At 44.6% G+C, this 5,792-nt stretch overlaps 1 annotated feature.

The window, feature by feature from the left end:
- Nucleotides 1,913-5,349: an enhancer, noted in NCBI's record as "VISTA enhancer mm1447". NCBI's record gives its function as "enhancer in: hindbrain (rhombencephalon)[6/6] | midbrain (mesencephalon)[5/6]" and the evidence as "EXISTENCE:transgenic organism evidence [ECO:0001131][PMID:17130149]".

The following is a 5,792-nucleotide window of genomic DNA, read 5'->3' as shown; positions in this document are numbered from 1 at the left end:
CACTGGAACAGCTATAAGAAATACTATTGATGTAATGGCCTATAACAACACAATTTGTAATGGCTAGAAAGTCCCAGGTTAAGGTCCTACAGATTCAGGGCATATGTCCCGGTTACGAATAGTCTCTTCTTGTGGTGCTCTTCTGTGGCAGAGGGGGCAAGGGTGCTCACTCAGTAATCTTTTGTGAGTATATTAATATTTTTGAGGGTTTGGTCCTCATGACTTAATTGCTCAGGTATTCATCCCTTTTTATTATTATTGCTATGATTAAATGCCTAAGGCTGGATCACATTTATAAAGGGGAAAGGCTTTATTTAGTTTACAGTTCTGGAGATTTAAGAGTATGGTACAAGAGTCCAGTGTGATTGCTCATGCCTATAATTCCATCACTGGAAAGGCAGAGGCAGATAAGTCTCTATGAGTTTAAGGCCAGTCTGGTCTATATAGTGGGTTCCAGATTAGCCAGAGCTGCTAAGTAAGACCTTATCTCAAAAAGAAAGAAAGAGAGATGGGGGGGAAGAAAGAAAGAAAGAAAGAAAGAAAGAAAGAAAGAAAGAAAGAAAGAAAGAAAGAAAGAGAAAGGAAGGAAGGAAGGAAGAAAGAAAGAAAGAAAGAAAGAAAGAAAGAAAGAAAGAAAGAAAGAAAGAAAGAAAGAAAGAAAGAAAGAAAGAAAGACTCAAGGCAGGGTGGGGGGGCATGATACCGTCGTACTGGAAGGACATCACCGCAAATGGAAGCATAATGGTGAGAGAACATTCAAGAAGAGGCGATCATATTGTCAAACAGGAAGCCAAGGAAAACAGGAGATGGGGCTTGCTATCAGGAGAGCTCGTGCTCTCCAAGAGCAGTGCCTTCAAGGATAGGACTTGGTGCAACCCCATCCCCACTGCACGGGCTCCATCACTAACACTGTAACACTGAGTAACAATGTATCCTGTGAGTGCCTAAAAGACACATTCAGAACACACCCAGATCCCATTGCCTCCTGAAAACCTCCAACTACTGATTCCACCTCACAAAGACTTAGGCTAGACACCTAACAAGAGAGTTTGTTCAATCCTTATGCAGATCACTTCTCTTAACAATCAACAATCCTATTCCCTTCTGTGACATTTCAAGGCACTCATCAAATCCAAGATATTGGAAGTGAATTTGTTAAATTCATGAGGGAAACACACACACACATACACACACACACACACACACACACACACACACACACACACGGGGTGGGGGGAGGGAGAGAGAGAGAGAGAGAGAGAGAGAGAGAGAGAGAGAGAGAGAGAGAGAGAGAATCATCCCAGCAATGTAAATGTGCTTTAGGAAAGTAAGAAGAAATAGCAGAGAGAGTGTGAGTTGCACCATGCTGCAGCTCAGCAAGTTTCTGGTCTCCTGGAAAAGCACATTTGGTTTTCCTCCCATTTCCTTCCCATGTAGGAAGGCTCCCTGGAGCTGGGACCACCGCACAAAGCTCACTAGCACCCAACACCTGTCATTTACTTACTACTCGCAATTCACTCCAACTACAGAATCTTTGAAGAAGGAAGGACATCATCCAGATAACAATTTACAGGAACACAAACACTTTTGTTCTCATCTCAGAAGGAAGATTCACCTCTAGCAGTCAGAGTGTAATGGTTGGCTCCATAGCTCTGTGTTCCCATAGGTCTTTTCTCCATCATTCCTAGTCAACTGCATCTCTAGGTCCCAATACTTTCAAACTTGGGTGTGACTTCTTCAGGAGGTAGCACAACCTCAAGGTTAAAGGCACTCTTTGGCTTAAGCAGTCTTCTCATCCAATGGCCCCAAGATACTGACTAAATTTCTTTTTTCAAGATTTTGACCTGTCTTGTCAGCTGACCTCAAAATTCTGGTGGTGTGTGACTTGTGTGCATCTCAGTCTGCCATACCCTGTTTGCCTGTGACTCCTCCGCGTGGATTACACTTTCTGCTCTTCCCTGGACAACATCTCATTCATCTGAGCAAAGCCCTATAAGTGGTTCTAGTTGAGGGTTATGAGCCGCTCCCTTATCCCCAAACTTGTACTGACACTGCCCTTCTAGACCTATTAAGATGCTGCTCCTTACCCAGCTAAGCAAACCTTTTACAGGAACCATCTTCTTTACTGTTCAAGTGTTCACTTAAATACCTATCCCTTGTTCTCCAGTTGGGGGAAGAATTTTTGCATCGTACTTCAAGGCTAAAAAGCAGCAGTAGTTGTTGACATCTGGGCAAGTGATTTGCCCGCTGTGTTGTCTTCTATCAGTATCATCTGTCTGGCAGACAGAGGAACTCGGCCTGACTTCCCATCTAAGTACTTGTTAGATGTAATAGAAAATATCGTTCACAAACCATAAAATTGAGCTGACAGCTCTCAACTGAAGTTTGTAAGTATACTGTGGGGAAGGTACATGTGCACATATGTACACATAACAACATGCACAGATCCACACGTATGGAGGCTAGAGAATAACCTCAGGTATCAATGGGGCAAGAACTCTCACTGGACTAGAGACCATCAAGTAGGTGAGGCTGGCTGGCCAGGGAGCTTCAGGGCCCTGCTTGTCTCAGGCTCGCTAGTGATAGGATTTCAAGCGTGTGCTTCTAACACATGGCATATTTTTTTCCCTGTAAATTGTAGGGATTAATTATACCTATGTCCTCAGGATTTGTCCAGCCATCATTTATACTCTTCACATCTTTTCATCTTTTTTGTTTTGTTTCAGAGATAAGATCTTCTTGCTTTGTTACCCAGGTTGGTCTCAAACTCTGGGCCTTAAGTAACCCTCCTACCTCAGATTCCTTTTTGGTTTGTTTTTGTTGTTGTTGTTGTTGTTGTTGTTGTTGTTGTTGTTGTTGTTGTTTCAGGCGTAGAGGGTGGAGGGACCATCAGTGGAGTCAGCTAAGCCATGTTATTTTGCACACTCCTAAAGCCTTTACTGGCTCTCAGACTGAACAATAAATACACTCGCTCGGCTCCTCACATGCCCATTCTCTGCTTCTAGGCAGCCTCATGCAAGCGGCACCTCATACAATTCTGCATCGGCTTTCTTTCCCCTCCCATTTCATCCTAAGCATTCTCGCCCAGTGTTTCTCCCTGTTCGAAGCCAGAGCATTGTGTGTGCAGAGCTGTGTCTGCCTAGGGCTGTGCAGGGTGTGCTGAGAGCAGCGTGGACTTTGTAACACAGACAACTGCCCTTGGGAATACTAATTGCACGGCTGATAAATTGGGGCGGGGGAGCCTCAGGGACAATGCCAGACCCACCCTGGCTGAGCACAGAACCGGAAGGCACATCTGCAGAACCCAGCAGTCAATCAAAGAAAGCAATCCTTTTCTCTCTCTGAAATTTTCACTTCCTTTGGCTTCCCTCCTCTCTTAGGCCATTCCAGGATCAACCATTTCAAGAGCCAGAACAAAGCAGAACCAGCCAAAATTAAAAAAAAAAAAAAAAAAAAAAAAGCTCAGAATCAAGGTCTAGGCTATTTTGTCAAGTTCAGGATTAGCTGGAAAAGCCCTGTCTCTCTGGTCTTGTGCCCCCTATCATGAAACTCCATTTTCCCAAGCCATTCTTGTGGTACGTCATCATTCACCAATCAGAGAGCCCAGTGGGGTGATATTTAATTCATGTCTGTCAATCAGGACACAAAGAAAAGGCCTTCAGCTGGCCGGAGAGAATCCTGTGCTCACCAAACAAAGAGTCCGCAGGGATCTCTGGGCCCAGCCGCCAACCACGCTAGGGGAGCAGACTGCACACTACCAGCTCCTCATGTGGGTTCAAAATAATTGTGTCTTTGGAATCCAAGAGAAAGATGAAAGAGATTAAACCGACCATCCCTGCGACAGTCGGGATGGGATTGGGACTCTGGTATCTGAGCCCCTCTGTCTCGAATCAGCATGTCCTTGGCACCAGTCAGACCTCTGTGTCCCATCCAAATATTTGAATTTTAGAGACAAGACAGCAGTCTGACCCTCCTGAGTTGCAGTTATATTAGCTCCGTGATTTTTAAACACACATATCAGCAAAAGCAAGTCATTTAGATAAGAATCTTGTGTATGTTTAAAAAAAAATTGACGCCTCTCTTCCATGTCTGGCATTGATCTTTGGAAGTCGGTGGGATATGAACAATTATAAGTTAAATGAAACACTTCCCTTACAGTTGTCGGCAACACAAACACAGGATTCAGAGCAGCAGATGGGTGACAAAGGAACGGGTCCTCTCTTTGAAAATTAGCTCACCAGCGACCCCTCCCCTACACAGTCACTAAGAAGTGCAGCGAGCCTTCTTTCTTCCCAGTAGATCAAAATGCTGAGCGCTTGACCCTAAAAAAAAAAAACAAAAAACGGGATCCAGAGCTGCTGCTGCAGAACCTTCCGAGGCCCAATCTCTCCTTGCTCCTTACTCAGAGGACATTTCACACCTTTTTCTTTCAACTTATGTTTACCTTGCTCTCTCATTTTAGTGGTGGTAACCAATGATCCCGTGTGAGAGAGGGTAGATTGGGGACGAATGAGAAGTGGGTGTGTCAGGACTAGTGCCAAGGCAAATGCCTAGAAAAGACCAGCTTTTTAATCTTAGCCCTCCCGACTTCTGGCTCTCTGGGACTGGCAAGAGCTTAACTGCCTTGATCTTCAATTTCCTGTCTGTCGAAGTGGGAAACACCTACTCACGATATTCTCCTTACTATTAAGTGAGATTACGTGGGTGAGGGTTCTTGGCAGGACTGGAGGTCTTAGACAGGGTAGTTTCTTCCATAACACAAGAGAAGGTTTAGAGCAGAGCTGAATAGCCTGACTGTCACCTGGATGCCCCTGGACCACCAGCTAGCTCAACTCACGGTTTCCAGGTAATAGGTTTTGCTGGCACTATTCTTAGGCCAGTGGTCTTAGGTTATTTTCTTGCTATAGCATCAGCAGCGACCACAGCCGCCATTCCAGAAGGTTCCCTCTTTCTTATTGCTGCTCTTCTTATGGACATCTGCGGCATGTGTGATTTCAAGAACAGGTTTACCTTGTATGATGGTTAATCTTGATTGACAACTTGACTGGATTTAGAATCACCATGGAAACATGTGTCTGTGTGTGTTGGTGAGTGTTTCCAGAAGGGGTCCGCTGCAGAGGGAAGACACACAGCAGCGTGATGGGTTGGGGTCCTGGACCGAGAAAGGTGGAGGAGGAAAGCCCAGCAGCATTCACCTCTCTGCTTCTTCACCGTGGACACCATGTGACCGCAATCCTGCCTGTCCCTTGCCCTCCTAGATGGATTATATACTCTTGTACTATAAGCCCCAGTGATCATATCAGTGATGAAGACAACTAACACACTCTGTGAGATTCAGGCAGGCCCTTTTGTGCGCTCTCTCTGGCTATCAGCTTAGACTTAAAGTTTTAAACAGCTGTAGCCAACAATTTTTTTCTTACTAGAAACCAAAAGCAATAACCAACTTTCAAGGGAGGTATATATCTCAGTAGTAAAATGGATCTGGGTCCTGTCCTAAGCACTAAAAATAAAAATTGACTTCACTTTTTGACTGTAACTGCTTTATAAAGAGGGGAGCATTAGCTATAATGCTAACGTTAAAGTGCACACCCCAAATCTCAGCACTAGGAGCGCAGAGTGGAAGCATCAGGAGGTCTTGGCCACTGAAGACTACAAAGTCAACCTTCCCAATTCCCAAGTCTTGGTTTCCTCAGTTGTAAATGAGGTGTTTGACAATATTGCTGGATTCTATTCTCATTCTTTACGTAATGTCCATTTTAATCACTGTAAAATGCAGATAGGAATGCACCCTC

The sequence above is a fragment of the Mus musculus genome, chromosome 2, assembly GCF_000001635.26.
Source record: "Mus musculus strain C57BL/6J chromosome 2, GRCm38.p6 C57BL/6J".
NCBI classification, from domain to species: domain Eukaryota; kingdom Metazoa; phylum Chordata; class Mammalia; order Rodentia; family Muridae; genus Mus; species Mus musculus.
Note: the sequence above shows the minus strand (reverse complement) of the source record. Positions and strands in the feature narration are given on the sequence as shown.